The following is a 20029-nucleotide window of genomic DNA, read 5'->3' on the forward strand; positions in this document are numbered from 1 at the left end:
TCCAAAAAGCTTATTAATGCTTGTCAGTAAAAGTAAAGACGAGGAGCCAGCTTGCACTTGTTCTTGAAGTCCTGTCTCTGATATATATCCTTTTTGGGAATAAGGAACCTGGGATAATTATAGACGCAGTATGATAATAGACTTCAATCAATTGCAATTTAGGCCAGATGATCAATGTTTGATTCAATGCTTGATTCAATGCCTAATAAACAGGCACAAAAGATATTCTACTTCCTCCCAGGTTAACACATTTCTTAAGTGGACAAATGTGTTAAAGGAAAATAAAAAATCTTGTCTATTCTCATTACTATTGATTTTTTGCTCAAAAGGGTGGRCAGGGAGGAAATTAGAAATCTTTATGATGGCAGAGTATAAGAACTATATTACCACATTTTGTTTCCAAGAGAAAAAATCCATTCAGCAGTCAGATAGGTGGGTAGATAGGTAGGGAGTAGAGTTAAAAGTAACTGGGGGGCAGAACTGCCAAGAGAGAGTTAAATGGGGCTGGAATATCAAAAAGCTGTATTTGCTTACAAATATTTGGTAGAAAGAACAAGAGAAATGTCTCTGGAGACTATCAGATGTGGACATTTCAGCAGTAAGTTTGTCCATACCATCCAACCATCACCCTTCTGGGAAACTGGTTCTGCAATCCRCTGAAATAAGCTTAAGTGCTTTGAATTGGTCCTTTCAAGGATCTCATGAATGCAAGTTACCTTAATGAGAAGGGTCTCTGAAACGACAGGTCAACCTTGCTGGAGACACTGCAGCACAGTCAAGCCTCCAGATCCAAGATGTTCTGAAAGGCAGGGTTTCTCTCACATTTGAAAATCTCTGCTTCTGAGATGAACTCCTTTTTTGGAGCAGAGTAACACGCACAGTCAAATAACCATCTTTTGCTAACCTGCCCTTCTCAACATCTAGGCTTTGCAACAGCTTGGTCCACAGCATCCACAGACTCATCTTGGAAAAACGCCTGCAGTTCTGTGTCTGTCCTGGTGAGGGTACAGTCATTCTCCCTCTCTCCTCGGTGGTTAGACTGYGAGCTGTGTGGGGAGGACTCTAGCTACTGCTGGATCCAGGAGGGCTTCCCACTTTCCACTTCTCAGTGAATGTCCCAGCTGCATTTTGCACCTGCATTGAGATGAATTCCAGGATCATGTTTTCACCCCTTATGCCCAMCTTGCCTTGCAAAGAAAAGCCCAGCACACAATGGAGACATTGCAACCTCCCGGAGGTTTTCTGCTTTGTCATGCTGTCCAGACACAAATTCAGTGCCTCTATTTCGATTTGTAAAAAGTCAGGAAAGGACTGGTGTCTTTGCTGAACATTGTGAACATGGTCACATTACAAAAAGAGTGATGTTTAAAAATCAATGTAATAAAGAAWTGGAAATCCTCCAGGAAGAAATCTTGATATATTGACTCTTCACTAATGCTAAAACAAATCATTCTACCACATTCCTAAGGGAAACCCTTTGCTMAGAAGCTTTCCAACTAGCTCAGATGAAAAGATGAATTTTTCACTGAGGGAGCTGAGATTTATAAGTACGAGAGAAAAAAAATGTGCTAAGAGGATCTTGAATCAACTATCAGCTTGGCAGAGAGACTGGTGGAAAAGAAGCTCCCTGTTTGTCCCACGACCACCAGCCCATGTCCACTTGCTGGTGATGATGTGAGATGGGTGTGTGGGTTACAGCTAATTACACTACTCAGTAAAKTGACCCTTGATGTTAACTAATGATCAAGCACCTTCGCTATCCCAAATGCTCTTCAGGTCTGAATGCTTTGATGTTTTCCTTGTGAGAACAGGTTAAATTTGAACAAATATTTGCCTTTCACTAATTGCACCGTATTAGTCCTCAGGGCCCCAGCTGCTTCAGGAACATTAGTTAACTTCCATGATGTTCTGCTACCCTATAATTATTTAAAAGTAGACACTGGTGTGCCAGTGCAATTTGGTTATTAATTGCAAAGTAGAATTTTTGAGTATGCTTTTGAAAGGGTAAAAAACTTGGACAATTTGTGTTTTGGAGAGAAGAACAAAACCATATAAAAGAAACTCTCTCTCTTGCCCTTGTTTTCCATGTTCACGTTTTATACTTCATACAGACTGTATATTCTATTCTACTCACAGATACATGCAGTGAGAAACAGAGGCCCAGAAAGAATGCAAGATTTCCATCTTCAGAGACTTTCAAAACTTGACTGGACAAGTCCCTGATCAACCTGATCTATTTTTGAGTTTGGATCTAGCTTCTAGATTCTGTGATTCTGTGATTTTGTGATTCAGTTAGCCCTACTTTGAGTGTGGGGCTAATCAGATACGTCCAAAGTCCCTGWCAACCTCAAGAATTGTATGAGTCTATGATTCTTCACAGAATCACAGAAATGAAGATTTACCTGACTCTCATTGAGTTTGCATGAGCAATGCCCATATGCCACAGGCCATCTGCTTCTGGCTATCCACCTACCTTAGACTTGGTAGAGCTTCATCTTTGCTGAGAACAACTGAAGTTAGTGGCACAGCAAGGAAATTGGGGTGCAGCTTAATCAATTTCTGTAGTTGTAATTTTTTTTTATCTTTTCCACCTTGCTATTCTTTCTGATCCTTATCTTCACATTTTATGCACTCTAATGCATGCCTAGTGAGACTTCAGTGTAGTTGATCCCCACTGTCACGTATTTTCAAATCATTTTGTTTAGAGAAGTAAAATGCATAAGGGCATTTTAAATGCCAGTGATGTGAGATACAGCTTTTTGTATATAAAATCCATCACCACTTAATGATCTAAGTCACAGCAGACTCCTGGTTAAAGTAGATAAGAGTGTGTGGAATAACAGAAAATGAAGATGTAYTTCAATAACATTTACCCCAATTCCACATGGCAATGACTAGCAGAAGGTCTATGGAATGAGTTAACAGGAAATCAGAATAAATCAGAGCTTYCCAACCTTTGCTGGTCTATGGGCAGCTCTATAGGGCCCACTGAAATGCCATAAATACTGTCAGATCTGTGTCAAGCTGGCTGATAGCAGTTGTGGCCTCAATTTTAAATTCTTTTCACCCATATGCCATAATTCTGTAGAACATTTCTGCTTTTTAAACCTACTCATCCTGAAGAATTCTCCCTTACTGGAGGTGAATCATGAGCATTCATACATCTGAGAGRGTTGGATGAAACCTTAGGTAACTTTGCATTTGTTCATCCTTCTCTGAGTGTTTTGGGGCACCTTGGGTATTCATTTCTTCCATCCATCTGAGTGCTATAAAATGGTTCCTGGTTCCTTCATTTAGCAAATGGAGAAGAAGGACAATAACTCTGAAGACTTGACTAGAAGTGCAGTTCCAGCCATTTCTCTGATTTCTCCACTTTGTAGGCCTAAATGTTATGAAGCCCGTTTCTTGATCAAATGAGAAAAATTAATCAACTAAAAAGGAAATAATCTTGCCCGTCTCCAATTCTGCATTTCTGTTTGTATGTGAGTTTTTACACTGCCTCCTGGCTTGCAGTGCTGACAGCTGCAATTGAACCGTTGCCATGACTCGTCTGAGATGGTATCCATCTTTGTGATAAGCAAAGCAGGACCCAAATGTGGCAGACGTATGAAGGTCATTACAGGATGACACAATGTGCAACAGCAGATTCAGTGAAAAACAGGGTCAAAATATACACCCAGAGTATCAGGAGGTAACCAGAGTCAGCCTGTTTCTCCTGTCCCACCTACATGGAATGTATGACGGGAATAACTTTTGAGTGGATAACTACTCTTTGGGACTTCTTAGACTTTGCACCATGCTGACCATATTTTCAGTTCACAGCTGGCTCAGAGCCAGTTGGAGCAGTGTCCATCTGCTTGAACAGTCTGCATAGCCATTTGTGTCTATGGACTCAAAGCACTTTTTGGCAGGTTAGTCCACTCCTGTGTAATGAGCTGAGACAGGCATGGGAAGTGAAGGTGGCCACATAAAGCTGGTGGGCAAAGAGCCATTTTATTCCAAGTAACAGTGTGCATATGGGCATTAGTGCATTTTGCCTACTATTTAGTGTTACTGTAGATTATAAGCTGTATTTACGCACACAGAGAAACTGTATCAGGAGCAACTCCACTGATACCGGCAGAGTGGCAATGACATAAACCCAGGAGAAGGTACCATGAAGGTATTAATGCATAATGCATTGGTAAAAGGTAATGCAAAGGTATTAACGCATAATGCATCTCTTCTCTGGAGATATTCAAGGCCCGCCTGGCTGCAACCCTGTCTAACACGCTCCAGGTGACCCTGCTGAGTGGGGAGGTTGGACTAGATATCTCCAGAGGTCCCTTCCAACCTTCCTGATTCTATGATTCTGTGAAAATGAAAATGTGTGCTTAAGTACTTTTACTGTTTAAAACTGTCAACCAAAACAATTCGTGTTCATTTAGCAACTGCATTCCTCAGCTGAAGAAAGATTTTGATAGCAGAAAGATATTTTGTCATTCCTCTTAGTCAATATTTAATTTAGAAATTCAACACTAAACAACAAACCGTCAAGAGACAAAAAAGCTTTTAATCCAGTTTGCGTAACTGTTTCACTCAGCCCAAGCTGAAGGTTTGTTTCAACAGAAGAGGTTGATTGTTTTGGGTTCATTTGACCCAAGACAGTGCTTTTCCAATCACTCTTTTTCCAGTCTGTCCCCTGAACAAAAACAAAGAAAGAAGCAAGAAAAAATTGGTACATCTCATATACAGCGACTAAGTTGTAATACAAGCTAGAAACTATTCAGGTCTGATCTCTTAYTGCCCCAGGTCTTACCTCAAATAAACAGCACGTGTAGTGAAAGGTAAATGGCTGTTCCTTGCTTTCTATTTGCTTGTTTCTTCTGTGATAACAAATCAAGGATTCATACTCTCCCTGAACGTCTGTTTTCTTGTACAGCCTCTACCTTTGGATTAAGTACAATGGAAAGCTCAAACTCCTGGCAGAGGGCTTCTACCCTTTCCGTCTTGCTCAATCGTGTCAGCAGCACAGACATAAAACATTCATAGCCACTAAACGCCCAATTGGCTCCAGGTTTATTATTTAATTTGGAAGTTATATCTTTCATTTTACTTTTTAATAGGCTAGTTTCACAGAGCATGCAAAGAGGAGCAGGTAGAGGYAAAGCAAGAAGCAAACCCATAAACCAGGGCTTTGTTGGAGGAATGAATCATTGTTCGCGGGCTCTGCTGCAGCCTCAGGCAGTCGGTGGGCTGAGGAAGAAGACATGGGGGCTGGGGTCAGTTCAGGCAGAGATAACGTTCTCTGGCAGACCTCCCCCTGGAACAGTGCCGAGGAGCACGTGAGGACTGCAGAACCTCAGTGGGTGAGACTGAAGCAGTGTCTTAGACTTCATGTAATATYAGTAGCATCACAGCATGGGGCAGGAGTGAACTTCCATCTCCAACGGGTAGAGCAGCCACGATTTTCATCCTCTCCACTCACAAGAGAAGTACCCAAGGCAGTTATATTTGTGATGCATCAGAATAAAACCTGCTTGGTGYCTTCCTCAGGAAGAGATTAATTACATCCCACTCCCATTAACTTACCTGGCCAGCTCTCCACCCCCTGGCCATAAAAATCCAGGCTCACAGAGACATGGTGCATTGTAGGGGCCCACAGTTAAATGCATGTGATCCTTCCTTATTGTGGATACAGGCAACTTTTAAGGTAGCTTGATTTGTGTTTCAGTGTCTCTATCTTGCTCCTGCCACTAGCAGCTGAAGTTACAGCCTTGCAGAGGCAAGTTGGAGCCATGTGATAAACTAATGCCAAAAGCTGTTGTAGTTTACCTAGTGGGACATATGTACATGAGAACCTGGCTGGTGGATCTGGCTGTAGTGTTAGCCATGCTGCTCATCCACCCACTGTTCACYAAGAAGTGTCTCCTGCCGCAGGCACACAGACCAGTGGGCCATGTGAGTCTTGGCCTTGAGCCTTTCTTGAAGCTATCTTCTTTCTTTCCAAGCTTTCCCCTTAAATGTCCTCTCTCCTCTTTCTACATTTGCTTTTCTTTCCAGGCAGCATCTGCCCCTCATTTTCTAAGCCTCAATGCCAATGAAATTGTACATGGAAGCTTCTCTCCCACTGAGCATGAAAACACAAACAAGCTCCTTTAAGGTTATTCAGAGATGTCAAGGAGAAATTCTGAAAGCAATTCTATTGCCTGCGCACTCGGCAGAAAGCACAAAGTGCATGTAAGGACAACAAAAAAACCCCACAATATGTGATAGTGCTTCAGCAAAACATAGCGTATAACATCTCTAGATGTTGAGAGAGTAGAGTGGGATGTTCAGAACACAGAGTTTCCAATGAATACATATGAATGTTGTTCTGACCTGACTCAGCTGTAGAGATTTTCTGGGAKTGCTCACATGCCCCCTCTTGTTAAAGGGCCTGGAGAGCGACAAGTATTACAGCAGGAATGTGTGTGCCAACAGTATGTGTGAACTGAATACATAAAACCRTCCAAGAGGGCCCTTGTCCATAACTAGACATGCTAAGCAGGAAGATCACCATCAGTCAGACTAGATAGTAACAGGGAAATAATAAAGAGACTTTTGAAACAAAGGAAGAGTCAGCCTGGAAAGAAGCACGATAGTTTGCAATGAGGAGAGATGGTGCAGTGGAGACAACAGCATTCAGAACCTGATTTAACACTACTAGAAGCCTTCCTATTGGCAYCACAACCTTTGCCCAGGCCAGATAGCATCTTCCATGTGGGATATCATTGAGGAGTCTTCATCCAACCAGTGGAGTGAGAGTACAGGGTGCAACACATGAGGAYACACATCCCAGACGTGTGTGGGACCTCAAGGAGTGCTTTCTCACCAGCATGTGGATTTATGGCTTGTAGGGAGTAGATACACAAACAACTGGAGCACCCACATCTCTTGCAGGAGATGCCTACAAGTAAGGGAACCTGCTGTTCCCCTACCCAACAGTCACAGCAGCCCACAGGTCCTGTGAGAGGGGCAGGAGGKGTGCACATATACTTCAGTGTATGTGTACGCGTGAGTGYGTGTGTGTATGTGAGAGTATGTCAAGAACCTTCTRGGATTAGTTACAGAAGGATGTTTAGAAATTTTTAGTTGTTTATTAACATTTTTGAGTCTAGCATTGCAGTGTGTCTGCTGTATTGCTGATATTGATCTCGAGTGCACAGTTCACTGACTGCCCATTAATTACATGTTGTTAATAAATCAATAAACTACTTCAATTCTAATYTGGTTTAAGCTATGTGAACTAAGAAGTTTTTCACTGTGAAAGCTACCTTCTAAGGCTGGTAGGGAGTCAAGGGCTATTTGGATGCTTTACTACTAACATCCTTGCTGGTCTTCTGTTGGCCATAGAGGTTCACATGCCTTAGCCGCTTGGATGTGGCATACACAGTAGAAAGGGTCAGGGGAAGAGGGGGGAGCCAAAGATTTTCAAGTATCTAGTGGACTTCTGTTGGAAAAAGTCCAGAATGGAATTTGTGRTTGTAACTAAAACAACACTCAGCACGGAATAGCAGAGCCAACTATCTCCATCTCTCTTAATTGCTTTGTAGTTCCACTTSATATAAATAATAAATTAACATGGCTATCCTCTCTACAGTTTCCCGCATTGGTGGGATGGAAGTCCAAGTCCTTGCATTGATAATAACTTCATTGGTCATGCATAATGCAGAACTCTAAAAATCGCAAAGCTCTGATTTAGAATAGCTCAGTGCTTGAGGTCAGCACATGCTCAGCACAGATACAAGAAACTCCAGGTTTAATTCCTGGTCTGATGGATGTTGCAGGGTCTTGAGCAAAAGTCTAACATAGCAGAGGGCTGAAAACTTYGAATGTTCTCATTTTCAGTTTACTGTGGAATCAAATTCTGCCTAAAACATGCAGGAAATCTCATGGGTTGTCAGTAGTTAAATTGTACACAGTGTAAACTGCACAGCTCTGTAATGGAGCTAATTTACCAAGGTTCTTGGATTAGGACTTGCAGGTYCCTAAAGAGATTACTTGGGTGGTTACATGCATTCATACGATTTAAATAGGCCTGTAGCAGACAATGCTACAGGAGATTCTAGGATCATCAGTAAGAGATTTTTATAGCAGAGATTACTACCACTTATTGAATAAAGCTAAAGAAATGCCCATTCACTCTCCCATCTAATAATATCTTTGAATTGCTCCTATGCTGTAGATATTGGTAGGTTCACACCCAATAACTTGTCAGGAGGAGCTCTGAGCTCTCAGGGCAGGGATAAGAAACCTATCAAGGAACTAGGGCCCTGGGGACCACACCRAGATATTTCTGCCCCTTTGAGAGCTTTAAATCCAATTTCAGAGCTGTCACCTAATTCTACCGTGTTTCTCCTGCTTTTCTACTGTTCCCAGGGGTCCTTCTACAGCAGTAATTATAATATTCTGTAGTGACAAGTTGTTGAGATGAGTCATTTTCCAATTTTACTTCATCCATTAGCCTGTTGGCATCTCAGAGCCTGAATGGTGGTATCTGTAGCCMCTGGTATCCTCTTAGGCACCAGCACCTTGCCTCAGAGTAGCCATAAAACCTGCAGCTGATGGTGACTATGGTAGTCACATGGGGCAAAAGAAAAGCCTGTGAAATCTTTATGCCTCTTGACTTTTAGCAGGTTGCCTCTGCAGATTGCACCTGGAGTGAAATATGACGAACAACGAACGAGACGCAGAAGGAGGAAAATCCCTGTGCAGACGTAGAGTCAAGAGCCTTAGATCTATTGCAGCTCTCTTCTCAGAGCATCGATTGGGAACATTTGTTTCTTCTTGAACGTCACCACTGACATTTCATTGTTACAAACTTCACTCCCTCCTAAATACCTCTCTCTTTCAGGGAAACATTAGCTGTGACTGAGAGACAATTTGTGTCCTGAGAGCTTTTAGACTAGAAAAACAGGTTTGTGGGCAAATTTGCTGTATTTTTCTACACTAATGCTTCAGGTATGTGGAAGAATCTCTTCTTATCATCGTCTCAGCTAACAAGTAAATGCTTAGTTATCACTTAGACATAAGTCTTAGTGTAAATTCTCCAAATCTAGGAGATATCGGGATTCAGAATCAAATTGCACATCCCTTCACAGATGCTTTTCCCATCTTACCTTTCCAATAAAGAATAAACTTTCTGTGCTAGAGTACTTCATCCAAAGGCTATTTCTTTTCTTCTGCTCACCACAGGAAGTCTTTGGGCAGTATATGACCACACATAAAAATTAAAGTCTCAGCTCCTAAGAATGTTCTTGCCCCTTTCTGGTCCCCTCATTTAGCAATGTGGACATGTGCCCTCAGTGTCTTCGTACCATATCTCAAACAAGGGAAAAAAAAAAAAAAAAAAAAAAAAAAAAAAAAAAAAAAAAAACTCTTTTCCTGTCCTCCAGTAAAACTGGTAACAGTTAAAAACACTTATAGGTAGCAGCATCTGCTTTTGAACAGATTTTCATTTAAAAAGCAGGATTTCCAAGTGAATGAAATGAATTGCAATTCAGACAATTTACACTGAGGAACCAAAAGAAAAAAGGAAGTAAATTCTCCATGAGAAGAGAGAGAGCAACCTCTCTCTCTCTGGTTGCACAAATCTGTCTGTAGACCTCTGTCAAGAAGAAGAGCTCTTCAGGATTGAGAGAGCTATTACCACAACTGAGGCAGGCCTTGTTCAGTTAAGACTACACATATTTTAATTCATGAGGCTGGAAAATCCATATCCTTTTGTCATCTTTCATCTTTGACCAATTTGAGTACTAGCAGACCACAGTGTAAAGTCTACCTTGGCAACTAAGAGAGCTTTTTTTTGTATGAAAGTAGTGATTRTCACCAAAATAACATGAACCTAAGATCAAGAGCTTTAAGGAACACACAGGTTATCATATGGCTCTTGCTAAAATTATGAGAACTGGTAGCACTCCACCCAGTTAAGGAAAAGCTAATAGAACAGCATGACTCACACTGAAATTTATTTTAGAAGATACAGACATTCAAGTGTGCATGAGCTCGAGAGACACAGTCTTTGTTTCTTGGTCCCCCATAATGAAGTTGGATATGGTGGCAGTCTAGGTTGAACCTGAGGTTTACACCTTCTGAGTTTGTCAGAAGTTGACTTTCCAGACTCATTGGCACATGAGGGCATCACACTAAAAGGAAGATTGCTGCTGAAGGCATAGAGAGGTGCTTGATTCAGTTATCTTTCCTAGATCTCCCAGCTCTAGCAAAAGGAAACCAGTCCCAGCAAGCAAGCTGCCTCCTACAGCAGTGCATCTAGGTTTGCCTCAGTTTATCTTTTTCATCTTCTGTCAAAGCTAATTGCCAGTTGTCAGATTTGATCACAGTCTCACTTGACCATGCAGTGAAGTTCATGTGAATTATAAATGCAGATCACAGAAAATAACGAGCCTCCACCTGGCCTGCCAACACCAGGAATGACCAATCTGCCAAGGATTCAGGTCTCTTTGTGAATCCTACTCTGTCTCTCTGTGCCTGTCAGGCCCAGGAGGGATATGTAAGGAGGGAGAAGCAACCAGAGATCAGAGCCATGGAGCAYCAGAGTAATTCATAAATCTTCAAGCTGCAGGTGACTGGAATACTAGGGATTGGGATGAGCAGCACTTGTCAATAATTGGTTCTCATTGCCTTAGTTTCACYTTTGTTAGCAAGATGAAATTTCTAATGGTTAATATCCTCAGTTCTTAAAATGCTACTAATGCAGCTGTTCTGGGGCTCCTCGTATTGCTGACACTGGACTGACTCCCTAGAAAATCCAGGGTGCTGGCTAGCAGTACAGTCAGGTACTGACCCTCTTCCCCTAGTCCAAGGCATTATAGCCTTTGTCTGCTTGACTCTGTAGACTTTCCTGATCTAAAGAAGCTAAAGTCAGTGTGCTGGAGAAACAGGCATAGATTTGCCTGGGGCGAGAGATCCTCCATGTTCCGAGCAATGCTTTAGATGACCCACAAGGAGCTGTTTTCCCCACTAAATCAACATTGTTCTGAAACCAACTACAAGCATGGTTAGGTAAGTTTCATTAAGCTCAGGTAGATAAACTGGCTTAGTTCAACCAAAAAAGCTCCTTTGTGAGCAGTCAATATCAAAATTAAATCCCACCACTTAGGATAAGGCACCTGCATTTAGAAAAGGAACTACTAGCAGTATGATTCAGCCACCCATGTAGGTACCCAAGGCTGTTTGAATTGTTTGCTCTGCAAGATGTCCAAGTGGGGCCAGCATGTATGGCGCCTATAGAAGTAAGCACATGTGAAGACATGAAATTCAGGATGGAGCTGGCACGGATTTTGTAAKTACTATGCCTGAGCCAACACATAGAGACTAACAGGATCCTACTTGAATGTGAAATTGAGTAGGTTCACTTCCTACAGTGGAAAACTGAACCTGCAAAGATTTCACAGTTACATCAATCTAAGCATTAGTGTGCAGTCAAGTGTGGCATCCCAGCTGAGATTTGGCACCCTCATCAAATGCTAATGTCACTGCATGTAGCTGTGACCATGCCTGACATCTACTCCCAGACTTTAGTACTGGTTCATACACAACAGAGGTTTCTTCCCTACAATACACTCCATGGGATGTACCTGAAACTATACTCGTCTGCAGRAGGAACAACAAGAGGTGCCTTGCGGTGTAAGGCACTGAAGTTTACATCACCAGTGAAAGGTCCTTTCTACTTGCAAAGTATACCCATGGCACCACAAACAGATCCCGCAGAAGGGTGGTTACCTACCCCAAATCGTTTGACTTTCATCTGTCTGGGGAAAACTGACATCTATCCTCAGAGTAGGCATGACTGGTATTTACAGAGAGAATTAAAAATGAAATGAAAAAATCAAAAGTCCTCACCACCCTTTAGATTAGTCAAACTGTTCTATATCATCACTAACAATAATAGAAAAAAGAAGTATTAATAGCCTGGAAAAGAGCACCTGGCCAAAAAATACCCTACAAATACAAAAATGCAACAACAAAAACAACAAAGAGAAATTTAAAATTTGGACCTGGAGCAGCCTAGCAACAGAACTCTAGGTTTTCAATGAGGATGTTGACAGAGCCCTGGAGGAGTTTTCCTAAACAGGACAGTAACACTGCATTAACAYACAATTATTACYAATAGAGGGTTTCTAAAAGTTGCCTTGAGGCTCAGGAAACATTTGAAGTGGCACCATTGTTCAAGGAGGGAGGAGGTCAGGCCAGCCCTGGCTAGCAGGCTTTCTGAGGCCAATGCTGGCTATCTAACTAGAAGAAATTGCTTAGTCTAGAGGAAATCCTAGGTTTAGATCTCTTCTAAGCCATGCATTGACCCTGTGTGAGAAGACCTAGCCATGGCTTCGAGGCTGGGAAGCATCTGCCTTGTGGCTGTTAACCTGTCCCTCCATGGGCTGGGGAGCTTATAGAGCTGAGTATTCATAGGAGATGAGAAGAGTGAGCTCTTCTGGCAGCATAAGAGGAAGGGAAGACAAGAGGTCAGAGCTACGCTGGGGAGACTGGGTCTCAGGCAGTGGGTGGGAGGCCACGTTGTGGAAAAGGGAGGAAGAAGCGAGATCTTTGAGATGTGCTTGGCTGAGCCCTTCCATCTTTCCTGAGGTGAGGCAGRGGTCCACAATAGGAAAAGATACAGGCCAGATGAGTACTGGAGATTGACATGTTTAGTAACCTATCATCCTGTTTCTCTTGAGCATCCTGTTCTCAGCAGTGAACTCCATTCTGCAACAGATGTCCTCATGTCTTTACCCTATCCTGGCCAAGTCCAGATTGTGTGGCTTGATCATAAAATAGCTAGTAATAGGTCCTTTCTTGGTTACTTCTGATGAATTTGTTCCTCCTTTGAGATGTGTGCTTTGAGCCATTGAAGGGGGCAGTATTGCCCTGTGGTTACTCTTCTAGCAGTGGTGGGAAAGCCTTGCTAGAAGGCTCTGCTCYGTACACCAGGTAGAACAACTTCAGTGTGGATAGCTGTGGGATACTCACCTCAGAACATCTATGGTAGCCTTAGGGTTACAGCAGTCRCATGCAACATGGGAGGTCTTTGTCTAGGCTTCACTTCATCACACAGTAGACACTTACAYGTGGCAAGTGAATCGCTTCCTGAACATCATTGACTGCAAAAGGGGGACCAAAGTATTTGTTCAGATGGAGAAGCCAACGTTGAGTCAGACAAATTTAGCCAAATTGTGCCTTACTATGTCACCCTGGAAACCCAGGAGCATCATGTCTCCAAAAGCTGATCTTCCTCCTCTTTTCTCTGAAGAAAAAGGATCATGCTCTATTCCTCCAGCTCCTTTACACAGAATCACAGAATGGGTAAGGCTGGAAGGGACCTCTGGAGATCATCTAGTCCAACCCTCCTGTTCAAGCAGGATCATCTAGAGCACATTGCACAGGATCACATACAGGCAGGTTTTGAATATCTGCAGAGAAGGAGACTCTCTGGGTTCTCTTTTGCTTTAACTTGCCACGAATCTGCYGGCTGCCACAGTGCCAGGAGTGGGTTGCCACAGGGTGCAGAAACCAGTCCTATAAAGGGCTGAGCAAGACCTCATTCAAGTTCTTCCGAGCTGAGCACGTGTCAAAATGAYGGAGAGAGTTTATTATCAATCATAACCATCTATTCCCCAGAGAATATGAATTGTGGGTGAAGTTTATCACATCAGTTCTCTTGCAAAGGACTCTCTGAGATTTTGGGGGTGAGAAAGAGGATGGACATTCCAGGAAGCCCAATACATCCAAAATATTGCTGCCTGGGGAGTCTGTCAGAATTTTATTACTTCTTGGATTTTAGGTCTATGTTTCTGGACTTCTGTTTATCAAAGTAACATCTACCTGCCTGTACTTCTTTGGCAGCATCCCTGCAATAATCTTAAATAATATGACTGGATTTGGGCAGTGAGGAATAACCTATTGATATTACGATTTGGAGCTCTTGCAGAAGGGGTGGTATTATTGCACTTACTAATATACTACCAACACAATTTTCAGTTGTGTTCAACCATGCTACCAACGTTATTCCACTAGCAGCCAGTCTTCTGTGTTAGAAGAATTTTCCCTTGGACTCCACAAAATTATAGATCACAGAATCTTTTCATTTGTTCATCTATTTGCTACCATTGACTTTAGAAAATACTACCTTTTCATTTTTAATAAAAATAATGGAAAAATAGGATTATCTTTGCTTTCTTCTCTGAAAGACTGAGACATCATATTTCTTAAGCTAGGAAAAAAGTCCATCAAAGTACTATTATAACCATGTTCTAAGATGGAGGTAACAGTACTTACCTTTTTTTCCACTGATTAAGTTTACTCTGTGGTCACAGGACTGCAGGCTGTGAAACATACTTGCTCAAAAAATACATCTTTAGCAGTCCCCATGCTAGCTGGCTTACAGTTCAGTTTGGCTTTGCCTCCACAACTGGTTATGCTGGAGTGAACTTCAAAGCATAGACTGGAGTTTGGTTCTTGACAAAGCACCAGGCAAAGTTATTTTTCCTAGATTCATGTATCTGTAAGGCCCTGATATGTAAGTATTAATCTTCAGCTTCAGGAAAGAACAGATTTCTTAGGAAAACAAACAGAGCTGCATAAAAACCATTGTAAACAATTCCTGCAATATTGGAAATGTCAGCTATTATGCATTCAGTGTACTGTTACTCCCACAGGCATTTCCCTTGACTGATGTTTCCCATGGCTGAATAAAATGTTCCAACTCACCATTCACACTATTTTACTCAAGCATTTTTCTTAAGTAGTCTCCTCTAACCTTTGTATACAGGTGACTTCATGTTGTGACTTACAGATAATAGGAGTAATAAAATGGATTAAAGACCAACTAACACATAGATCTCAAGTAGCTGTCGATGGATAATCATTACTGGATGGAAAAGATTAAAAGCTCCCACTAAGTTCTGTAAGGATTGGTTCCAAACATGAAGTTATTTTCAGCAGGTTGCTAGATGCAAGTATGAATTTACAGATGGTAAAATGCATGAATGATGCAAAGATTGAGGAGGTGATATGTCCTTATTACAGGATATGTGTAGGGGGCTTGATAAGCACTCAWACATATAGTACAGATAAATGAGAAATGTATTGCCCATGGAAGCAAAGGATGTAGGCTATGCATATAGAGGGAAGGACTTTGAGAGAGGCATTTGCTTTTGCAAAGCACTGAAGACTACTGTGGGGAACAACCTACATCCCATGGGAATGTCAAGAATWTTTAAGTAATTTTTGGAGATGTGAAGAAATGTTGAGCATGTGAGAAGGACTCTTGTTCACGGACGCTAGTCTTAGCTCTGCTAGGATCATGTGTACACTTGGCAAGGTGTTTAAAGTGTTTGGAGAAAAAGSCAACCAACCAGATATATGGTTTTGAAGACGAGAGAAAATGCCCTGTGGTGAATGACCAAATTWACCTGATTTTTTATCATGTAAATATGACAAAGTGGTGACCTGATTATTATGGACAAGTATTTTCTTCCTTCATTTTCTGGTGTTTTCACTCCTGAAATGACTCTGATTGACTATTTGAGTGAAGCATCAAGGGGAGAGGTGGCATCTCCATTTTTGACTGTCTTGAAAGAAGGACTTTGTGACTTTCTAACTTGCTTCAAGTCATGCAGCAGATCTGCCCAGCACAAGGAAGCGAGTACTTTTTCTAAGGCTAATGTTTACCTCTGCATCCACCTGCTACCACTCAGATATTTTGTTACCTTCTTCAATACTTTTTGTCTTAAAATTCAAATGGTAAGACTGCCAATCCTCACTGTGGAAAGAATATATCACTTTGTATGGACATCATGGGTAAAAAATTTGCTTGATTTTGTAAATGTAGTATTCAGACCCCCGCTTTCACAGCTAAAGCATGTGCCATGGCTTCTCTATCTTGCTGTCGTGAAAGGAGTCTATAACTCCTGAAGTGTTGCTGCTTCATGGGCTGCTGAGCACTCTCCTGACATATATACCAATAATGACTAAAAATAAGCATAAGTATTGTCAAGCTGCCTAACCATTTCAGCTTTCTTGGAAGAGGGAGGGAAGGACAGGGACAGACAAGAAGGCTTCACTGAGCACAGAAAACATTATCTGCTACGTGGAGGCCAAACATATATTGCCTTGTCAGATGTTTTTAAWGACAGAAATGCATAAAGAGGTAGTGGGATAAATAAATACGGGCCAGCTGAAAAACTGGCTCAGCAATGGTTTTCTCTGTCAAATGCAGAGGCTGCTTCTGCTCAAACTGTAGGAAAACCTTATTCCTCATTCATACCACAGTCTTTCCGGTCAGAGCAGTGGAGAGGGGTGTTACAGAATCACCCATGTTCTCACCTGAAATATGAGAATGAAATCATTGCAGTGTCTGCCCTGTCCGATAGTCTGGCTTGCAGTGGGCATGTAAATCTGTGCAAAGGTAAGCTTTGTAAGAGGTGCCAGTCCTCAGTGGTAATCGTGGTTGGACTGTGGAAAAAAAAATGAATGAATAAAAGAAAGAAWGCACACTAAAAAGAACTACAGAGCTGTTAAGGAGACAAGTCTGGCTTCAAACTGGGAAAATATCTTTCCATCCTCTTCTGCCGTAATCATCACAGCTGCACCAGTACTACTGAAATCTGAATGCAGGCATTTTTTCATGATACAGAATATAGGACTTGAAGTAGGAGATAAGATGTTGCTATGATGCATGACTGATAAAGGCCTGTGTAATAGAAAAAGTTACCAGCTATAATGGAAAAGGTACTAGCTGTTTTCACTGGAGATGAATCAGTGTCTAACCTGTAAGTGTCTGAGGGATGCTGTGATTCCAGGGAACAGGAATTCTGGGTTTCAGCTCCAGTCTGCCAGTTTGTCACAACAGTGGGGAAATTAGCTTCACTTCTGGCTTTCCAAAGAACTAGAAACCTGATTAAAACTTTGTCAGCACTTCCACTGACAGTGCTATACTGTCCGACTGATGGAAATGGCCAGGGAGATGCCAAGACAGCTCCTTCTGCTGATTCGCTGTCTTCACTTTGTAACCTTGCACTTCTCGAACAGCAGAAACAAGCGGTGCTGGGAAAAATGGATCTGACTGACAACTCAAAGCAATTATTCTGGTTCTAGTTCCCAGTCTTTCTTTTATGACTATCCTACCTAAGGATAGTTAAGCTCACTGGATGTTGACTCTGCAGTGTTACTGCAGTTGGCATTACAACAGTTACCAGTCTTTATCATGTTATGAGTATAATGGGATGTTCATCATGGAGAGGCCAGATGAAAAGGAATCAGAAAAAAAAAAAGAGAGAGAGAGAGAAATTAATTCAGTGAACCAGTCCCTCCTTCTCTTCTTAAGGCTAGGAAATTAGCAGAATCTATAAAAATATTAGGTGGTGAGCAGGAATAAGGAGAATTTCAACAGTGAAGAAAGACCACTTTGCTCTCACACAGATGGGATATCTGTGCTAGAACAAATTTACACCTCCATTTTCCTGTGCTAACCACAGAAGTGTCCTTCTTTKCCAGTTTTACTTGTTACCTGAGTATGCCCATCAGGTTTCCCATGGTGATCAATAGGAGACTCAAAAGGAAGAATACCAAAAATGACACATATATAGTGATCTTTCCCCAGTACGTTTCTCCGAGGAGCTGACAACCAGAAAGCTGAAGATTGCTGGATTCATTAGGCACCTACTCTGCGAGTTACAGCATAAATCATATGCAGACATCAAAAGATAAACAAGCAGTAACAGATTCTTTTAAGCTCCCAGAGTGTGGTACTGGAATAATTTTCGGTGGGATGAAGGTGTTTTGTTTCAGTCCCAGGGATGTGAATCTGAARTCTTGCACTTGATTTGTCCCAAAGATAGCTTGTAACACACCCCATAAATTGGCTGATGGGCTGAATCATGAGGAGAGACTAGGTGTAATGCTGGCCAAAAATTAACAGTACCTTAACCCTGCTAAATATGCTTGGATGAACTTTGAAATCTTAAATTTTTTTTTTTTTTTTTTGGAGCCCACATATCTGATGGTGACACAGAGGAGAAAGGGGGTTATTTCATCTGGAGCTTCTTACAGAATTCTTCTGTAAGAATTAAGAATTAAACAGAGATGATTAGCATGATCACTRTTTTCCCCTTCACAAAGCAGATGACTGTTACTTAGACAGGCTTTTTGATAATAACAGAGAACTGTCTTTTTTATTTCTTATCTAGAGTTTTCTGGTGCTAACTCAAACCAAAGTCACATCCTATGCCCTCTGGTGGCATGTCTCCAGAAGTCCATCTTGTAGGCRTCGTATCACATAGGCACAACTTCTGGGGTCAGGGCAATGAAGTCACATCCCTTGCAGCCACGTAGACCTCCCCCTGTTCTGGTGGTCSTGTCCATCTGACTGTGGTTCCTTCAAGACTGTCTGCAGGAGGCATCTGGAGCCAAACTTCTGCTTCTGTAGACTTTACAAAGCTCTTTAACTGCTGTGCAACTGCAGCTCCGGAATGAAGTGGGAGAGAACAGAGAGTATTTGCTAAACTCATTAATCAATTGATTACAGTACAAATTAATTTTTATGTATATTTCATCTTACACATCAAAACAAAAAGCAGATGTTTTAGTGAGAAGAGAATTGGATTATTATCATATGGTGAGAAGAGAAAGCGTGAGGAGGAGGGAATCTTTCACTGGGTAGTTTTTCAGGGGAAAAATTATTGCAGAGAATCACACAAATGACTGTCTCTGCTTTAAACCTAAGCCTCAGCAAATTTAAATTATATATTAAAAAAAAAGTTGAACATATTATCTGTATTGTTTCTGACTTGTCATTCTTTATCGGGCAATTAAGTGCAATGTGACATTTTTTTGACAAAGTAGCTCCGTACAGCTGTGCCTTTCTCCAGACGAAACATGAAGCAAATTAGAATTCATGCATCCATAAATCTCTGAGGTTGCAGCTGTAGTAGAGGTGGAAGGGGGGGGGGAGGAAGGAGTGATGACGCATGGAGCTCTTTAGAAAAGATCAGTATAATCTCTAGCTTAGTTTTTCTTCTGCTTTATTTTTTATTATCCTCAATTTAATAATGATAAGCATTATGTTGCCTCCTAACAGCCCTTTCTGTCTCAGGATTTTAGCACTTGGCAGCCTGTGCACACCTCGCCGGTTTTGGTAGCAAGCCGTTATTTCTCGATGTAAAACTGATGGGCAAACTGAGACCCACCACTAATGAAGCGACTTGGCTAAAATTAAAACTGTGGGAAAAAAGCATATGAAGACATCTCAAGTACATTCCTTCTGCCCCAAGGCAAGAACAGCTAAATCTTAATCCTTCCCTAGGCAGAGCCTAGGCTTGTCAGTCCAAACCCAGGTCATTAATTCAAAATCCACTCTTCTCACCTGTGCCAGATGGATGTGTGCTTGCTACTTTCCATTCAACAAGCCCACTCTGACCTTAGGTAATATTGAGTTGCTATACAAATTCTAACCCCCCCCCTTTTTTTTCCTAATACAGGTGCACTCACTCTCTAGACGGAGTTGTTTGCAAACCTCAAAGATGAGAGGAAGTGAGGAGATCCCAGGCCTCCCCTGGGTCAGTTTTCCTGAAGAAAAAAGTGATTAGCCATTTCCCTTTGCTGGCTGCTAAACCATCTCAATGCTGTGTTTACATAAATCACAATCAGTCTAATTCAGGCAGCAAGCCATGTGCAAACAGAAATCACTGCCAGATGCTCCTGCAGACGACGATGCAGAAGAAACCATCAGCTAATTCAGATGCCAGCTCCCATGACTGCAGATTCAGAGTTACTACACTTGGGCTAACGGACCCCAGGAGAGGTGGGAAGCAGAATCGGGAGATCTGCAACCTGTAAGTGCATCCRTGGCAGCATGTGATGGTATTTAACGCCATAATGTTTTGAAAGCAAACACAAGTGTTTCTCGCTTACACTAAACTTGTCGGAATAATGTTTTATACATGGCCCATAAGGTTTTCTCCTAAACAGAGTATTCTACCAACAGTTCACTGTT

This window comes from Rhea americana, unplaced genomic scaffold, assembly GCF_003343005.1.
Source record: "Rhea americana isolate MKP2758 unplaced genomic scaffold, rheAme1 scaffold_140, whole genome shotgun sequence".
Lineage (NCBI taxonomy): Eukaryota > Metazoa > Chordata > Aves > Rheiformes > Rheidae > Rhea > Rhea americana.